General features: G+C 41.6%; 1 long non-coding RNA gene across 1 annotated transcript in view; it reads right to left on the bottom strand.

The window, feature by feature from the left end:
• The window catches only part of LOC132382550 (uncharacterized), a 38795-nt gene extending 21275 nt beyond the window's left edge, over nucleotides 1-17520 (bottom strand). Inside the window, exon 1 of the long non-coding RNA XR_009508388.1 lies at nucleotides 17456-17520. This is a non-coding gene — a long non-coding RNA (uncharacterized LOC132382550). The remainder of the gene's footprint in view (nucleotides 1-17455) is intronic.
• Nucleotides 17521-19910: the final 2390 nt, after the last annotated feature.

The following is a 19910-nucleotide window of genomic DNA, read 5'->3' as shown; positions in this document are numbered from 1 at the left end:
AGGTGCTCAGTCAAAACCTAAAATACCCTGAGCCTCAGATCCATTGAGAGCTGTTAAGCATAGCGAGAGGAAGAACATAGCAATTCGTATGTTCGTGTAAAAATTCTAATCCTTGATGTCCAGTCAATGGAGTATCACATTTTTGATTTTACTTCGTTTTTGTCTTAAGTCGCTCTGTTTGATTTTGTGCATATTGAGGCCAACGGATAAGGGTTATAGAACCCCGCTGAGAAGATCCAGGTTCTCCTAGTAAACCATTGAAGATATGAAAATGGTAGAGAAATACACAGATTTACAGTTAGCATCCATTAGGTACTTTCACCTTTTACAAGTCACTAAATTTGGGGTTGAGCTGACGAGTGAATGGACCTGGATCTGCTAATGTACGAAATTTGCAAATTACACTTTTTAATCCAAAATAGACTCTCAGGAGTTTCGATATGCAGCGAGCTTAATGATAGAGATGTGTGGGATTTACCAGTAATACTAACCTGATGGTCAATGTATACAGTTCCTGGATTATCCATGAAATTAGTATAATGTCATCAAAAAAGAAAGCATAATTGTAAGTTTAAAGGAAAAGCAATAAATACCCCCCCCCCCCCACACACACACACACACACAACTGCGTAGTAGATCATGTACACACAAAGACACGACAGTGGCAGACAGACTGAGAGGCAGGCAGACACGATGGCAGATATTCAGGGAAGGATTCAAAACAAAACACCCAGGAGAGGAGCAGACAGAGATCAGGTGAGACACACGCGGACACCGAGATCCAGAGATTCATAGATACCGATGCAGAAAGTGGGGGGGGGGGGGGGGGGAAGAAAACCGAGGTCACGCTCAAAGCAGCGAGGAACACGCAGAACTAGACATCGGGAGCAAGAAGCACGACGGAGAGACGCCGTAATCCATAAAGTGGAAGCGCGATGACAAATTCAAACTGGACACTGAGCACCATTTATTAAACTAATTGAGCGGTTTGTTTTTTTATTTAAAAGAGGGCAGAAATACTTGCATTTGAGACAGCCGTCTCTCCCAAATCAGCCAGAAGTTCTGAATGTGAAGGCGAGGAATTCGTGAGGATGCGGTCAACTGCAGCTTCTCGCAAGTCCAGTCTTTCACCGCCAGATCCGAAACTTTAACTCGGAAATGCTTACGTTGTTCTGTACCTACGCGTCACCTGCCACCACATCCCTCATACACTCTCCTAACTCGTGAGCCCCGGATATTTTAACGTTGTCCGCTCATCTCCCCCACGCCTCTCCATTTTAGGATTGAAATGTCGCAGCATTGTTAGTACAAAAAAAACCGAAGAGATAAGCCAGTGATGCATCGGCATCAATATATTCACAACCCTTCCTCTTCTTCCTTGACCTCTCTTCACAACATTTTCACCGACACTTCTTTGGGACTTCACGTCTACGATGTTAATGATATTTCTTAGAAATTGAGATGAAGTTTAAAGAGCTCAGTGCGTTCCGAACACCTGTTGAGCGCCTGAGACCGCTTCAGGGACACTGGACAATCTGAACCAACTGGGCGAAAGTAATGCGCGCCGATTCGTCAACTTAACGGGTCATTTAAGATAAAACAAAAATCTTAAAATGTTATTCTTTAAATAACAACCGATCCTTCATTTTAATACACTTCATGTGCCCCACCCTTCTATGCAGAATATCAATTCGACAATAGAAGTGGTGGACACAATGACAAGCCTGTATGGGAAATTGAGTCAAATAATTATTTGCTAAAGCCAGTTTACTGTTGGAAGACAATTAGCTGGCCTGAAAGTTTGAATTGTAAATCCGCTCTACAAATGTATTGCTAAAATAAGTTAAAAGATAAAAGGAGATACATTTTAAGACGGAACATCTCATCCAATTAGATTCTCCATGAATGCATTTGATAAATACACAGTTAATATAATTAGTACCATATTACCCCAACAACATGCCTTCCCCAAGATCCATCCCTTTCTTACCTTGCTGGGAGTAATGGTTAATTCTAATTTTTTTTTGCAACTCACCCTCCAGCCGCGGGGCCAGGTCTGTTCATGCTTGTGAGTCTGACTGAGACACTGTTGTTGACAGGAAACTGGAATCGAGCCCCTGCATCACAGGAGCGCTGGCTTCTGCCCAGCCTGGTTCCCTGCTCGTCTTTATTAGCAGTGACAGAAGCAATCAGCCAGGAGTACTGGGCGGGAGACCAGAGACTCTCTTATATGTTAGGCTGGAACAATAGGCAGGACATTTTTTTCCCTTCTTTCTCCCCTCCCCTCTCACCACTCACCCTCCCCCAGCATCTAACCCCCCCCCCCCCCACCAGCCTTCTCTGTCACTCTCCTTTCTCGCTCTTACTCTTCTTCTCCTGCCCCCTCTTCCATCCCTCACCTTTGGCCAGGGGCTGTCTGCTGAAACCACTCTTCCTCCCTGTCAACCCACAGGTGGCCTGTCAATTATGCGGGAGTTCATGGCGTCATCCTGAAGGGAAATCTCATTTTCAAAAGAAGAGTCTCTGTGTTAGATCTTTGAAATGCTGGCGAGAACCCTTGGGCTGCGATCAAGCTGTTTGGGGGAATATTTCACTCCAGACATTTAAAGAAAATACAAACTCTTGCTGATTGTGTGTTCCTGAATGATTGTCGAAGTACAGCCTAAAGTATACCGGGCTCCGGTTACAGAGACTGGTCCACTCTTACTCTGAATACATGTTAAAAAAAAACCTCTACAAAATAAAAGCTGGTATAATTTTGTGATGTCCATTGAACTGTAATGTAATCGATGTGCACGTGAAATATCATTTGAGTGTTTACTCTCGCATAGGTCGCGTGTTGAGGTAGCTGATTAGGAGATTGATTAGGTGCTGTTCTGTAGTCTTAGCCCACAAATATTGTATGTTGTTGGACCGATACCATATAACCATGTAACAATTACAGCACGGAAACAGGCCATCTCGGCCCTTCTAGTCCGTGCCGAACGCTTACTCTCACCTAGTCCCACCGACACGCACTCAGCCATTAACCCTCCATTCCTTTCCTTTCCATATACCTATCCAATCTTGCTTTAAATGACAATACCGAACCTGCCTCTACCACTTCTACTGGAAGCTCATTCCACACAGCTACCACTCTCTGAGTAAAAAAATTCCCCCTCATGTTACCCTTAAACTTTTTCCCCCTAAGTCTCAACTCATGTCCTCTTGTTTGAATCTCCCCTACTCTCAATGGAAAAAGCCTATCCACGTCAACTCTATCTATCCCCCTCATAATTTTAAATACCTCTATCAAGTCCCCCCTCAACTTACTACGCTCCAAAGAATAAAGACCTAATTTGTTCAATCTTTCCCTGTAACTTAGGCGCTGAAATGCAGATAACATTCTAATAAATCTTCTCTGTACTCTCTGTATACGGGGCAATTGTGTGTGTTATTGTAAATATTTAAAACTACACTTCAAAATTAAACAAATGTACATCAACTCCACAGACTTGGTATATATTTTTTTCAATTTCCTAGTTACTTCATTCCTGCTTGGCAATCCTTCCTACCCACACACTGGAGGTTCAATCATTCTGCAAGACAAATCTAAATAAATTCATATTTCATTTGCCCTGCATCATCCCAACTATTTGTAACCTGACTGTGTGAGCCTGGGCACACACATTTATATTCAAACCTAGTTGTCCCTTGGATACAGTAGAGCTGTGGAAATAATTATTCATACAAATATATTTTCACAGCCTGGATGGGAGTTGACCTCTCACCAGCTAAAGTTGATATAAATCAGTATTGTGCATGAATTTGATCAGTAATCGAGATGGGAATGTGAGTAGAACAGAAACCTATTTGACTGCAAGTATTAACCCTTAATATATTTTATTTATTAGTGGTCATTTGTTTTCTATCAGAGGCATTGTAAATTGTCTCCTGGAATAGAGTTTAAAAAAATCTATTGATCCCCACACAGAAGATCAGATGTTGTCCTAATCTGGCTATTGGGAACTGATTAAATTGGGTGCAACGCTGGTTTTGAACCATTTTCAGATTTTACTCTCTACTGAAGTTATTGAAGTGTGACATAGAATTCAGAACAGTACAGCACAGTACAGGTCCTTCAGCCTATGATCTTGTACCAACCTTTTAAACTACTACAAGATCAATCTGATACTTCCCTTTCATATAGCCCTCCATTTTCCTTTCATCCATGTGCCTCTGTAAGAGTCTCTTAAATATCCCTAATGTAACTGCTTCTACTACCACTGATATCCTCCCTATACCTTCTCCAAATCACTTTTAAAATTATGCCCTTTGGTATTAGCCAGTCATAATGAGAAAAAGGGGCTGACTGCACACTCTATCAATGACTCTTAACATCTTTTCAGTGAACTTCCATCCAACTTCGTTCCAAAGAGAAATAGCCTAACTTGGTCATGCTTTCCTCTTAAGACATGTTTTTTAAATCCGGGCAGCATCCTGTTAAATCCCTTCTTTAAATCTTCCATATCCTTCCAGAGACAATCAGAACTGAACACAATACTCTAAATGTCATCTAACCAAAGATTTATAGAGTTGTCCCATTACCTTGCAACTCTTGTACAGGGTGCCAAACTGGAGTTCCATGGTTCTTCCACCCACCCATTTCTTAGTGAGTCAGTTGGTCAAGCCCATTGATGGAGAGGTTATTTAAGAGCAAAGATTGTTTGGCTGCAAATACTCACCCTCTCTATAATCTCACAAAAACAGCCTCTGGTTAAAACACGAAGGTGTAACAAATGAGGCCTGGTGCGAATGGCCTGCTATGTTAGACCATAAGACCTGAAGTCATGGAGTAGATTTAGGCCATTTGGTTCATCGAGTATGCTCCACCATTTCATCATAGCTGATCTATTTCCTCCTTAACCCCATTCTCCTGTCCTCTCCCCATAGCCTTTCATGCTCAGACTAATCAAGAACATATCAACCTCCACTTTAAATGCACCCAGTGACCTGGCCTCCACAGCTACTTGTGGCAATGGATTCCACAGATTCACCACCCTGTGACTAAAGAAACTCCTTCTCATCTCTATTCTAAATGCATGTCTCTCTATTCTAAGCTGTGCCCTCTGGTCTTAGACCCCCCTCCCCACCCCACCAAAGGAAACATCCTCTTCACATCCATTCTATCTAAGCCCTTCAATATTCAATAGATTTCAATGAGATCTCCCCTCATTCTTCTAAACTCCAGTGAGTACAGACCCAGAGCCTTCAGTCACTGCTCATAAGTTAACCCTTTCATTCCCAGTAGCCATTAGACCAAAAACTGAACATAGGCATTAGTAAGCAATCAAACCAGGTTCCTACCTAGCTATAATTAGATATCCTTACAGAATTACTAATAATACAGATGGGAAGCCAGAGATGGTTGCATCAATGCTTTTAATGATAATGTTCCACAAACGTCTCCTTCCATTCCCTGTCTGATCTCACCAACAATGGCTTCTAATCCTTTCTATTTGTGTGTTCAGCTCATTTCTCCTAAATAATTAGGAATAACTCTCAGAGATACTGGTGCCAAGAACAATCTACCATATCCACAGCTGCACTAGTAGGACTGCTGAAGAACAGTGCCAGAAACCCGGGTTGAAATCTGACTTCTGGAATAGTCTGTGTGGAGTTTTGCACGTTCTGCCTGTGACCATATGGATTTCCTCTGGGCTGGCAGGATAAATTTCATGCACATCCATCAAGAAATCCTCAAATAGATCCTTTGGAGTTATTTTTCTAACATCTCAGGATCTGCCTTGTTGTATGAAGTGAACATTATTTTAGCTCTGCATAGAGTCAAATAGTCTCACAGGGTGACAGCTGAGAAACTGCAGATGTGTGGAATGTCCCCAGCCATCTGTAGGCAGAGAAACTGAATTAACTTTTCAGATCGATGACCTTTCATCAGAACTTAGGTGGGGGGTTGGGGGGCTGAGGGAGGAATACAGATTTTTAAGATGCAGAGAAAGGGGAAGCGAGCCAGCGAACAAAGGAAAATGCTATGTCAGGATGGACAAAACGAATAATGTTGTTGTTTCCCTTCTGTTAGGTGGTCTCTCACTTTCTTTACACATAGATTAGTCATAGAGCCACACAGCATGGAAACAGGCCCCTTGGCCCAACTTGTCCGTTCTGACTGTGTGGCCCCATGAGCGAGTCTCATCTGCTCATGTTTAGACCATAGCCCTCTCCTATCCACGTAGTTATCTAAATAGCTCTTGAATGTTGCTAGCACACCCACCTGAACCACTACAGAGTACAAAGTTCAAAGTGAATTTTTATTATCAAAGTACATATATGTCACCACATACGACCCTGAGATTCATTTTTCTGTGGGCATACTCAGGGAATCTATAGAATAGTAACTACAACAGGATCAATGAAATGTCAGCCTTAGTGCAGAGGACAACAAACTGTGCACATGCAAATATAAATAAATAATAAGAACATGAAATAACAAGATGAAAGAGTCCATAAAGTGAAATCATTAGTTGGGGGAACATTTCAATGGATGGGCAAGTGAGTGTAGGTATCTGCTTTGTTCAAGAGCCTGATGGTTGAGGGATAGTAACTGTTCTTGAACCTGGTGGTGTGAGTCCTGAGGCTCTTGTACCTTCTGCCTGATGGTAGCAGCGAGAAAAGAGCATGGCCTGGGTAATGTGAATCTCTGATGATGGATGCTGCTTTCCTACGACAGTGTTTCATACAGATGTGCTTAATGGTAAGGGGGACTTTCTGGCAGATCATTCCAAATATGCCCCACCTGTTGCATGAAGAAGCTGATCCTGCTGTCTTTTTCACTCTCTGGACTCTGATCTTAAATTTATACCCTCCTTTTTAGTACTCTGTCCCATTGGAGAATTTTGCAGAAATGTTGGTGAGTTCCCTCCTGAAGGCCATTTGTATCTCTGCAACTTACAAGGAATTTGGGAATCATGGCTGACCGTGAACTTTGTGCTGGGTTTCACACCTTGATCATCGAAATTCCTTTTCCTCAGTCCATCAAAGGCTCTGGTGATGCACTGAGCATGATGGTGAATTTCACCACCAATGTCAGCCTTCTATGGGAGATGTTTCCCAAGATATGGAAAGTAGTCGAACTTTTCCACATCTAATGCATTCAGGATGATTATTGTCAGAACTAAGGGTGGGGGCACTACTGTGTGGGGGTGGAGTGGTTGAAAGCATTTCTGGTAAGTTTACTGCAAAGGACAGGTCCTGGAAAAGATATTTGTGACTAATAGGAAAGTTTGGAAATTAAATACATGGAACTATCATTAGCCTGTGGAACTAACTACCTGTTAGCCTGACAGGAACAGAATAAAATAAATGAAAAGTTGATCTGAACGTTAATGTGAATTTCCCAAGTTAAAGGTAAAGTCACTTCACCCAGAGTCAGTTTAACCTGTTGTGGAGTTACTGTACACATCTATATTGAGAATTAACCTCTCTGAATTATACACTCCTCACTTGTGAGTCACAGACAGAGAGTCCATGGCATAAAAGGATCAATAAGTCACTGGGAAAGGTGCAGGCCTGATATCTGTGAATTCATGAGCCCAATAGAGGTCGGAGGCCACAAGGCGGCCTGTCCTGCAGTTGAAGGATTGTGTGTGTGTGTGTGTGTGTGTGTGTGTGTGTGTGTGTGTGAGTGTGTGTGTGTGTGTGGGGGGAGGGGAAATGGGGCTTGTTTTCCTCTTGGTGTTTTGATGCCGTTGTCCTGTGGCTGTCAGTGTTATTTGTGAACGTGGTGGGCACGCTATGTGGGCGATGGAATTTGTGGGGACAGTTGCAGCCTACCCTTAGCACGACATTAGGTTCTGTTGGTCGTTAATAGAAGACGATGCATCTCACTTTATGTTTGGATGTACATGTGATAAACAAGCAAACCTGAAACTGAATCTGAGGTAGAAACCAAAGGAGTGAAAGAGTCCTTTTCAGGATGGCAGACTGTGACTAATAAACTATACAAGAGTTGGTGCTTGAATCTCACCTAGTTGCAATCTACATTAATAATTGGCTTGACAGAACCATATGTTACACTTCCAGATTCACTGGTAAGTAGTGGTAAGAATGCAAAAAGGCTTAATTGGGATAGAGACCTGCAGATTGAGTAGGCAATATCATAGCAGTTGAAGTACAATCTGGAAAATGTGAGGTTATTCACATTGGCAATAAAATCAGAAACGTTAAGTAAATTTTAAATGTTTAAACATTGGAAATAATTCAAAGAGCACAAGCTGTTTTTATGGGCCTCTATTCTCCAGAATTTAGATTAATTGAGACATTCAGAGTACTGAAAAGACTTGACTGGGCAGATGCAAGGTGATATTTCCCCAAATAAGATTAAGATTTAGATTTATTTATCACGTACATCAAAATATACAGTGAAATGTGTCATTTTGCGTTAACAACCAGTGATACCCAAAGATAAGCTGAGGGCAGACCACAAATGTCACCACACATTCCAGCGCCAACGTAGCATGCCCACAGAACAACATGAGCAACAACAACAAAGAATAACTAAATAAAACAAGCCAAAAACAGCAAAATAGGTCCCTTTCCCATCCATCCTTCCTACCCACTTGCACACCCAGACAGAACTCCAACCTGAAACACAGGATCACACTCTCAAAAAGTGGGTAGGTTTTAGGGAATGAAGTGAGGAGAATTGGCTTCGCTTAGATGGTGTTGAATTGTCAGGACTCTCTATCCAAAAAGGTTGTTGACATTCAGTCACTGATTTGAAACCAGATTTTTGAATATTAGTGGAATCAAAGGGCGGGCAAGAAACAGGTATTGAGGTATATCAGCCATGATCCTGTTGTACTGCTGCTCTTTTTCTCTTGTGTTCATGTATTCTTTGTTTCATAGATATTTAAAGCAAGATCCATTATCTTGTACGCTTCACACAACAAGTCAGTGATGACTTACAGTATACTCAGCCTCTCAAGGCACATATAGAGAAGCCTTGTCCTCAATATTATTATAAATGAAGTAAGGCGAAAAGGAATGGTGAATATACAAAGAAGGAAACAAACAATGGATCTAGATGATGGATAAATGGGAGCAGCCGAATCATTATCTGAATTGTTGTACATTATGTTCTCTGGAGATTGGTAATGTGCCTATTTGGAAGAGAAGGTTTTGTTTCTTGTCGTCACATTGAGTTTCAATTGAATAGTACGAAGAGAGGACAGAGAGGTCTGAGTGGGAGTAGGATGGAAGATTAAATTGCTGGTGGTCTTGGTTGCAGGCTGACTAGAGGTGTTCCTTTGAGCAATCACTATTTGGGGTTGGGCTGCCCACTGCCAACAGAACATACAATGAGGAATAAATATTGTATTGAAGGAGATACAGCTAAATCAGCTTCACTGGGAACTCAGCGGTTGGAGAGGAGGTGGGAAAACAAAGTTCAAAGTAAATTTTATTGTCAAAGTACATATATATCACCAGATACAACTCTGAGATTCATCTTCCAGTGGGCATACTCTGCAAATCTATAGAATAGTAGCCACAACAGGATCTGTGAAAGAGCAACCAGAGTGCTGAAGAATGCAAATATGAATAAATAGCAATAAATAATGACAACATGAGATAATGACATGAAGAGTTCTTAAAGTGAAATAATTTGGTTGTGGGAACATTTCAATGACGGGGCAAGTGAGTGCAGTTATCCCCTTTTATTCAAAAGCCTGCTGGTTGAGGGGTAGTAACTGTTCATGAACCTAGTGTTGTGAGTGCTAAAGCTCTTGCATCTTCTACTTGATGGCAGCAGTGAGAAAAGAACATGGCCTGGGTGGTGGGTAATACAATAGGTATCAGTGGAAAATCCACAGGAAAGGGACTGTCCTGTTCTTTGTTGAAAGAAATAATAACGTTGCCTCAGACCAATTGCTCAAGATTTGGAGAAGACTCTGATGTCGATGGCATAAAGGTGAGGCATGTGGAACCAGTAAAATGAAAAGTTTTAATGTAATTGAGGGATTTAAAAGTTTTGCAAATTTGGCTGGAAAGTGCATGGTCAAAGTAAGGCTTGCACAGGGTTAAATTAAGAAGAAATTAATTCTGTGGACGATGAACATTGTGAAATAGTGAAGTCCTACTTGTGGACTTATGGAGGAGGAAGAAATGAGTTATATGCTTTGGGGGATTTGAGTTTGGAAATGCTGGAGGGAAGATCAGTTGTGACTGATTCCCCCTGTGGATAACAAGATCCCCAGGTTTTTGTGCAACTGCATCTGACCTCTGTCTTCTTATGGACAGCAGCGGATCAAAGTCCAAAATATAGAAAAGGGACAGTAGTGTAAGGGGTGGCAGGGTAGTGTAGCACTTAGTTCAATTGCTTTAAGGAGCCAGCAATCAATAACTAAGGTTTGGTTCCAGCTGCTACCTGTTAGGAGTTTGTACATTCTCCCCGTGACCACATGGGCTTCCCCTGGGTGCTCCACTTTCCTCCCACAGTCCAAAGACATACGGGATAGGGTTAGTAAAGCTTTGTGCTTGGAGACACTTGCTGGCTGCCCCCAGCACAATCCTCACGGATTAGATTTGACGACAACGACGCAGCTCACTGTATGTTTTGACGTGTGTCTGACGAAGACATTTTAGAACAACGTTTAACCGAAAGACACGTAAGCAAAGGTGGGGGGGGGGGGGTAGGGGGTAGGGTGTTTTGGTACAACTCATCCTGCCTGCCACAAGTAACCCTGACCTGTGCACATTGTGTGCTCTGCTGAGAAATGTGCCACACATCCAGATTAATTAAATGGCAGCTGTGCAGGGATTAACTGAACACCTGCTGTGTTATCTCCAGCCGCTAGTGTAGATGAAGGTGGAGCCTTGAAGAGGGAAGGTGGCTTAGGGGTTATTGGTGGCAGTTACATAAGTAAATAACATTGGCATAAATGCTTAGAAACAAGTACTGCTAAGAGTATTTGTATTCCAGCTACCTAACAGTAATCATACAAATTTAGTTCTCTTGGAAGATTACACAAATGCAGTCTTCCAGGTATATTTAAAGCAGAGGTTGGTAGGTTCCTGATTAGTAAAGACGTCAGAAGTTATGGGGAGAAAGCAGGAAAGTAGGGCTGAGAGGGAAAATAAAACAGCTGTGATTAAATAGCAGAGCAGATGGGTTGAATGGCTTAATTCTGCTCCTATGTCTACAGGTCTGATGTGCAATAATTTTTATTCACATCCTGTATCCTCCATAGGTGGTTCAGGATGAATGTGGACACCTGATGCTGACAAATTTAGACCCCTTTTCAAAGTTCAGTCAATTTATTATCAATGTATATATATGTTACCATATACAACCCCAAGGATTATTTTCTTGCAGGTATACTCAATAAATCCAATAGCCAGAACAGAATCAATGAAAGATCATGCCAACTGAGCAGACAACCAGTGTGCAGAAGGCAACAAACTGTGCAAATACAAAAAAGAGAGAATGATAAATAGATAGATAGATAGATAGATAAGCAAGCAAGCAATAAATATCAAGAACATGAGATGAAGAGTCCTTGAAGGTAAGTCCATAGTTCGTGGGAACATTTCAGTTTTGGGGTAAGTGAAGACAAGCGAAGTTATCCCCTTTGGTTCAAGCGCTTGATGGTGAAAGGTTAATAACTGTTCCTGAACCTGGTGGTGTGAGTCCTGAGGCTCTTGTGTCTTCTTCCTGATGGCACCAGTCAGAACAGAGTAAGACCTGGGTGGTTGAGGTTCAGAGGGCTTTGAGCAGGTTCTGGGATCATTATTGACAGAGTGTTAAGTACATATTCCAGCTTCAGGTTTTGGATGTTCACTTTATCATCACACAGGGAGCTAAACACTTGCTGTGGAGTCCGTGCTGAAGTCTTGCTCCTTTTATTGGATACTCCTGTCTCAGTTTTTCTGCCTGTGAGTTAAGGATGCCTTTGATCTGTTTCTATGCCGTCTTGTTAAGGTAATTGGACAGATAACTGGATAGGAAAGGCACAAAAGAACGCAGGCCCAATGTGAATGAGATTAGTGTTGAGAAGCACCATGGTCAACACGGAGGAAGTAGGCCGGAAGGTGCAATTGCTACGCTGCACGTTTCTACAATTCTCCAAGAATCTAAGAAGTAGAATCAAGAATGGGTTGGAAGCATCCTCTCCAGTTTCCTCATGGTTTGCTGTGGCAACCTCTCTATGCACGAATAGAAGAAAATGCAGAGAGTTGTGCACGCAGCTCAATGTATCATGGAAACCAGCCTCCCCTCTATGGACTTTGTCTATACTTGTCACTGCCTCAGTAAAGCAGCCAAAGACTCCACATTCTCTCTTCTCACCTCTCATCTTGCCGAAGATACAAAAGTGTGTAGGTTCAATCCCACTGCTATCAGACCCCTGAATGGACCTCTTGTATGATAAGGTGGACCCTTGTGCTTAATTATTTACCTGATTTGATCTGCATGAATAATATACAAGACAGGCCTTTCACTGTAGTGTGGTGTGTCTGACAATAATAAACCAATACCAATCTAAATACACTCAAACTTGTTCCATCATCTTAATACAACACCATTTCTGACCCTTCACCTCAAATCCATTTTCCCAAGCAATTTGCATATCCACTGATTTTCTTTGTATCTATTAATCTATTGTTCACAGGCTTCTCAGGGTAGAATTCTAAAAATTAACAGCCCTCTTGTGTTAGGAAATGTCTCCTCATTCTATTCTTCACAGGCAATTTCCTATCATGTGATTGTGTCTGATCTGAAATCTCCAAGTGCATGTCCTGGATCCAAGTGAAGCCTGCAAAGTCATCAACCTTTCCTAGGGCTCTGATTGACAGCATAATATCGTCAGGCGCTTAAACAAATGCTGCAGATCAGATGAAATTAATCACTCTCCCAGATAAAACATTGCCCTCAGGTCATCTTTGTTGATTTACAGCTGATAATATTTCTTCAGTCCTCAAAGAGGCAGGTTATTGAAGGCCCCTGTGAATACAAGTTTTCTGTCAATATACACCTCCCGATCTGAAAGTGACCCAAGCACTTCAGGGGGCACCCAAATTCTATTTCCAGTCTCTGATGGATTAGGTGAATGCAAATCGCTTTGAGTCGGAGTGTACGTTTGAAGATTTGTGGACCACTGGCTGGATGGTAGGGCTGGGGGTGCTGGAAGACAAAGGCTGTACTCTCTGAGTCTGAATAGTGGCTGATGAAAGGCTACAAAATTAAGCTTCATATAGTGCTCCCCTCATACCCCTTCTCTTCTCCTCACCTGCTTATCACCTCCCTTTGGTGCTCCTCCTCCTGCCCTTTCTCCATGGTCCACTCCACTCTTCCTATCAAATTCCTTCTTCTTTAGCCCGTTGCTTCTTTCATCTATCACCTTCCAGCTTCTCTCTTCTTCCCCTTCCCTCCACTATCTACCTACCTGCCCCCTCACATGGCTTAACCTATCACCTTCCAGCTTGTAGTCTTTCCCTTCCCCACTTTCTTATTCCAGCTTCTTCCTTTTGCTTTTCAGCCCTGATGAAAGGTCTCTGGCTGAAATATCAATTCTTTATTCCTCTCTATAGATGCTGCCGGATCCACAGAGTTCCTCCAGCATTTTGTGTGTGTTACTCAACATTGAGCTTCAGGCTTGCAACAAGAATTTTACAGAGAGTAACATTTTACAGAGGGATTGAAATGCAGTTATCCTGATGAAATATTCTTCAGCACTGGGCTGATGCCTTCTCCAGGTTAGACAGGAAGGAAGGAGGAATTAATTGTTTAGACAGAGGGGGAGTAGCATCTAACCAGTTATAGAATTATTGGAACTGGAACTGGAATTGGAATATTATTGTCACATGTACTGAGATATAGTGAAAAGCATATCTTCCATACTGTTACTACAGATCAAATTATTACACTGTGCTTTGAGGCAGTACAAGGTAAAACAACAACAGAATGGGGAATGAAGGAGGGGGGAAGCTTTGCGGAGGAGGGAAGAGTGCTAAACTCAAGCTGGTTGATGACTTGTTGGCAATTAGAGGTGAAAAGATGCACAGCAAGCAGAGAACCAGTGTGGGGTTCCATGAAGGTGAGGACAGTTGGAGATGGGAGAAGGGATCATCAGTGGGAGGGGGGGGGCGGGCGGGGGTTGGAATCCTTACCGAAAAAGTGGGACTAATGAAGAGCTCAGTGTCTTGCCGGGTGCAGAACTCACTGAGGTGAGGGCAAAGGGGGACAAAGGTAGGTTCTTGCTGAGGACAGAATGTTCAGCCTTAGAGCGGGGAAGGTTGGCAGGAATAGTAAAGAAATGCAGAGATTAGAAGTGGGATCAGAGTGGGGAGGAAGAGGCTGCAGGATTCTAACTTAACTCAATTATTTCCACTTCCAAATGGTTCTGGGAAATGTGCTCACTCCTTGTCCTTGACAGTGGGTAATTCAGTTCTACAGGAATACGTCATCCTGTAGAATGCTGGAAGGGAACTGCTTAATGCCAATATATTCATGGCTGTGCAGCTACCCTTCCAGTCCCATAAGTTCAATATTTTGAAGTCAACTTTAAGTTTGAGATCATGAGCCTTTTCATTGACAAACAGTAATATTCATGGAGTAATAGAGCGATATATTATGATAATAGGTTCTTTCTTAACCATCAATAAGCAACCTACACTAATCCTAACCTAGTCCAATTTTTTTCTCCACATATCCCCTCATATTCAGGGCTTGGAATGAATTCTTCAGTAGGAGACAGGATCAAAATACATAGAATCATTGAGGAACACACACAAAATGCTATAGAAAAAAAGTACAGTTGAGGATATTGATTGCTACTGTAATGGAAGAAAATATCTTTTTCAATAAGTGTATTAAGATGCTGAATCGTCTTCCTTGTCAAACAGGGGATCATGTAATCAACGTGTTTTTCTGCTCTGGATTGCTAACCAGTGACGCCTACTGGTGAAGTGTCATTTGGTGTCACTAACAGACAGGACTCTCAATGGCCACTTTATTAGGTATACTTGTATACCGCTCTTTAATGCAAATATCTAATCAGTCAATCATGTGCCGGCAGCTCAATACATCAAAGCAGACAAACATGGTCAAGAGGTTCAGTTGTTGTTCAGACTAAACATCAGAATGGGGAAGAAATGTGATCTAAGTGACTTTGACCATGGAATAATTGTTGAAGCCAGATAGGATGGTCTGAGTATTTCAGGAACTGCTGATCTCCTGGGATCTTTATGAACTCTTCTCTAGTGTTTACAGAGAATCGTGTGAAAAACAAAATCAAATCAGTGTCCAGTCAGCAGTTCTGAGGGTGAAAACATCTTGTTAATGAGAAACGTCAGAGGAGAATGGTCAGATTGGTTTAAGCTGACAGGAGGTGATAGTAACTCAAATAACCATACTTTACAACAGTGGTATGCAGAACAGAACCTCTGAATGCACAACACATTGATACTTGAAGTTGATGGGCTATAGTAGAAGACCACGAAAATCACTCAGTGGCCACTTTATTAGGTACATGCGGAACAGAATAAGCTGCCACTGAGTGTATAATATTAAGGCTGATTCTCCCCTCTGTAATCTGTGGGCTCTGAGACTAATTGCAGTATCTTATATGCTGCAGATTGCTCTTTCTATGGCCCTAATCAGCATTGTGGCTGCCAAATGAATTCTTGGAGGCACTGGGTAGCTGTGCCATTAAGTTAACAACGACACAGTAGGGAGAAAGAGCATTACAGATGTGCCTTCCTTGGCTGTGAATCAACAAGTAGATTACATACAATAAAACACAATTCCTCACGTTGATGAAGGAAGTTTCATCACTGGTGCGGGTCAATTCACACTGATCAATGCTCCACAGGAAACTAACTCAGTAATGGAAACCGAGCAGACTTTAACTAATTTCTACCTAATGAATGAAGTCCTCCAAAACAGATACTCAAAATAGTGATAAGCTTCTCTTAAATATCATGTTGGAGTCACTGCTCACTCAAATTGGATATCTGTAGATCATAATCTGAAGAAATCTTGCATGGAAAAAAATTACATGAATTCATCCCAAAACACCATGAGACATATGGTCTCCAAAAGATTTGCAGATCATTTCTAAATATAAGAGATATACAAGGCGCAGTTCTACAAGTGGTAAACTTTGGCACTAATTCCTGAGATGGGAATGGATTCTGACCCCACTGTTCCTTGTCAAATGGTTCTTATGCATCTGTGGCTTGCAGAGACAATGCAGGTCATGAACATAGAGCACAGAACCTGACTATTCAGCCCATTGCATCTTCACTGACCACGTGTGGGTTGTCTGTTGATTCCAAGGATGATGAAACCTGTGTGGGAGGAGTTTTATAGTGAAAAAGCCATTGCACTGGAGCAATTCCACTCTCTTGGCTTCAAAAATCTTGGTCCAATGGTATGAAAAAATCATCACAACTGGAGACCATCAGTGCAGTGGATGACCATGACACTTTCAGTGCCTTGTCAAGCCCTTCGCTCTCCATGAATCGTTGCAGCACTGCCTTCTTGGCCGTTGCATCTTGTAGTTGATCACATCTGCCCAGTCTGCTGGAACTGGCCACATTCTGAGGGAGGCATAACCCTATCTCACATGGGTTGGGGGTTTCCAGCTACCCTCACCTGCTTTAGCTTGCCTGCAGAGGGGGTGTCCCAGGGTATGGCCACCGTCGCGTGCAAACAGTTCATTGGAGCCACAGGTGAGATGAGTGGAAGGTAGGAACCATAGGTGGATGAGCTGATCCTGGGCAGAGAACAACAAGCCGGCCACTAGAAGTGCTACCCCTTCCAACACCCCATCATACTGCCTATCTCTCCTAATCTCACTTGCCTGCATTAATTCCATGTTTATTCCATATTCCATGCTCGTTATGCCTTATTCATTCAATTACCTGTCAAGAAGCTCTTGAATGTTGTTACTGACCTTACCTCCATAACTTTCTCTAGCAGCTCATTCCAGATACCAACCAAGTGAATCCGATTATTCATTGCCTTGCTCTGCACACAGACTAGCCTACTGCAAATGTGTCCCTTTAATACATGATTAACTTGGCAGCAATTTTAATGAACGTGGTGTAAAAAGTGTTAGAAATGGGATGGACTGTATTGCAATGGGGAAACCAGTAAGTACAATTTAGGATGAATGTCTCCATTTACCGCCAGCATAGGCTGGGCTGAGAGTTGGGAAACACTAATATAACCACCTTCTCCCGATTCTCTAGTGCCCATCCCTAACTCACAATACACACCAAATTATTATCAGCTATAATTATACGGTCAGAGGCTCATGTTGGCCTCTGATTCAGCATCACCTTTTAAAATGCTCATCCTTATTTTAGTTCCCTTGGTTGTGTGTTGCCCCCTTCCTAATTGTTACTCTCTCCATTTCTACAATGCTCAAAGAGATCGGAACATTCCAATTCTAACCTCTTGTGCACCCGTGATTTTTCATCGTTCCACCAGTGTTTGTCGTCCTCAATGTTCTTCTGAAATTCCCTTTCTACCTCTTCTTTCCTTCAAGACATTTGCTGTCAGGGTCACTAGCGAACACAAGTGCAGGAATCCCAGAGCCTTTGGCAATTCTAAGAAAACAAAAGGTTTAGTCCATAAATTACCAAAAACTAACAAGAACTCAGGCAAACTACACAGAATCTTGAAGAACTGAAATCACTCATGATACACAGAAGTGCTCGTTCAGAGTTTTACCAGAGAAGAATCAACAACGGCTGAGCAAAGAGGGCTTGGCATGCATCCCTGAAACACACCCTAGAGCACCTAGTAACTCAGGATCAATCAGACAACCCAAGTGTCCAGGTGCAGCAATAATTTCGAAAAACAACAGCTACAATGCAAGACAATGACAATACCATGCTAATTAAATTATCCCAAATTGAATAAAAGTGATAAATACAAAGCAAGCTTAATAATCCACATGATACTAAATGAGACACCTGCAAAACAAAGTGAAAACCCAGAGCTAGTCCAAAGACAATTAGGTATAAAAGGTAAACAATCCAAGGAACACCGCAAACCTATGAGATGACACTGAGAAAATGCAATCCACGTACTAAATGTAAGAACTCTTTTCTTTTCCTTTTAAAAACAACCCCTGCTTGTGACATTTGCAGAGTTTGTCTTCTTTTGCAGATTCTTGTTTCTCAGACTCTATGTAGAGTTTTCCACAAATTCTATTGTATCTCTTTAATTTCCTATAAACGTCTGCAAAAAATTTATCTCAGGGTAGTACATGGTGACATATTGTACACATAAATTGATAATAAATTCACAGACTTTGGCCTTGACATTAGCTAGAGTTTACACCTTTAGTTATTAACATTTCTCTCCATAGTGTAGAGACAATTTTTTCTGTTTTGTGCAATTAATGTACATATATATACTTACTGTAATTGATTGATTGATTTTTTCTATATTTATCATGTATTTCATTGTACTGCAGCTGCTAAGTTAACAAATTTCCCAACACCAAACTGATTGTCATGTCAAATGAAAAGCCTCATTTGCATCAGAAGAGCCTCCATCTTTGTGCACCTTCTACTCCAAGCGGGTGAGCAAGAACTAACACTGTGAACATAAAAGGCACAGTGATATTGTGCTGGTAATACAGAAAAGATTTGCCCACATTTGTTAAGGGAAGATGACATGCTCATAGTTGAGGCTTGGAAGTTTAAATCTAACCTGATGCAAGGAAGAACATTGCTGTCGTTACTTAAGATTTTAAGTCTCTGTGTTTCAATGGGAGCAGATGGAACTCTGGAGCAAATTATTATAATATATGCATCAATCTGGGGGGCGGGGGTCGAAAGGGAATGAAAGAAATGAAGAAAGAAAGTTGAAAAATTAAGTGGAATAGAAATAAAGCAGAGGAAAATAAAGGACAAAGAAAAATAATTGAAAGGATAAGCCGACATTTGGGAGACATCATACTCATTTGTGAGATCATAAATATTGTCTCCCAGTCTGGAAAGCAATTATTTCCAATCTGCAATTGCCCTGAGAACAGACACAGGCATGCTCTGAGGTAAATGAAGTTCAGATTGCTCTGCTATTGTAGCTCAATACAATCTGAAACAGTGTGTTTACAAATCAAGAAAGAAAAGCATGAATCTATGAACGTATTCTGCAATGGATGTCAAAGTGGGTGATTGATAGAAGAGTCAGGACACATCACTGGATCTCAGGATATGGCCGAGAGCAGTGCAGTGGAACACTTGGCACCCAAAAGGCAAGATGGGAAGTGAAATGCAGACGGTTACTGCATCTTCTTGGACACCTCCCTCAGCACCTACTGCTAGAAAAATTCCCTAGGTGCTGGAAACCAGAAATACTTGGTACTTAAGGGCGATGACTTTTCTTGAATGGAAGATTTTGAAGAAAAGCCATTAGCTTAATTGTCGGTGCTTGTTTATCTCTCTCTATGGAGGCTGCCTGACCTGGTGAATATTTCTAGCATCCTCGGTTTTTATTTCATGAGGGGGTTTGCAATTTATTGATTTATCGGAGCATTATGATTGAAAGAGTGTTATAAAGCAACAAAGCAGTTTATTTTGTAGACAACTGGGAAAGATAGATAGGAGGCCTCAACCTGTGTCATCTGAGACAATTTTAGATTTCACTTATTATGAAGTAAAAACAAACAATATAGAATATGACTTCAGTTTAGACTGGGGTACAGCATGAAGAATGTAAGCTCAAATCATTGAATGGAAATGTTAAATTAATATAAAGAAATTTTTAAAAAGGTGAGAGCAATCCATGGAATGGATCATAAAAGTGAATAGTAGGGAAAAGGCTAATTTGTTTTGAAAAAGCAGATGTTAATAACCAGCTTTTTCCTGTCCACCGCGGGATTTCTGAGCAGATA

The sequence above is a fragment of the Hypanus sabinus genome, chromosome 28 (assembly GCF_030144855.1).
Source record: "Hypanus sabinus isolate sHypSab1 chromosome 28, sHypSab1.hap1, whole genome shotgun sequence".
Lineage (NCBI taxonomy): Eukaryota > Metazoa > Chordata > Chondrichthyes > Myliobatiformes > Dasyatidae > Hypanus > Hypanus sabinus.
Note: the sequence above shows the minus strand (reverse complement) of the source record. Positions and strands in the feature narration are given on the sequence as shown.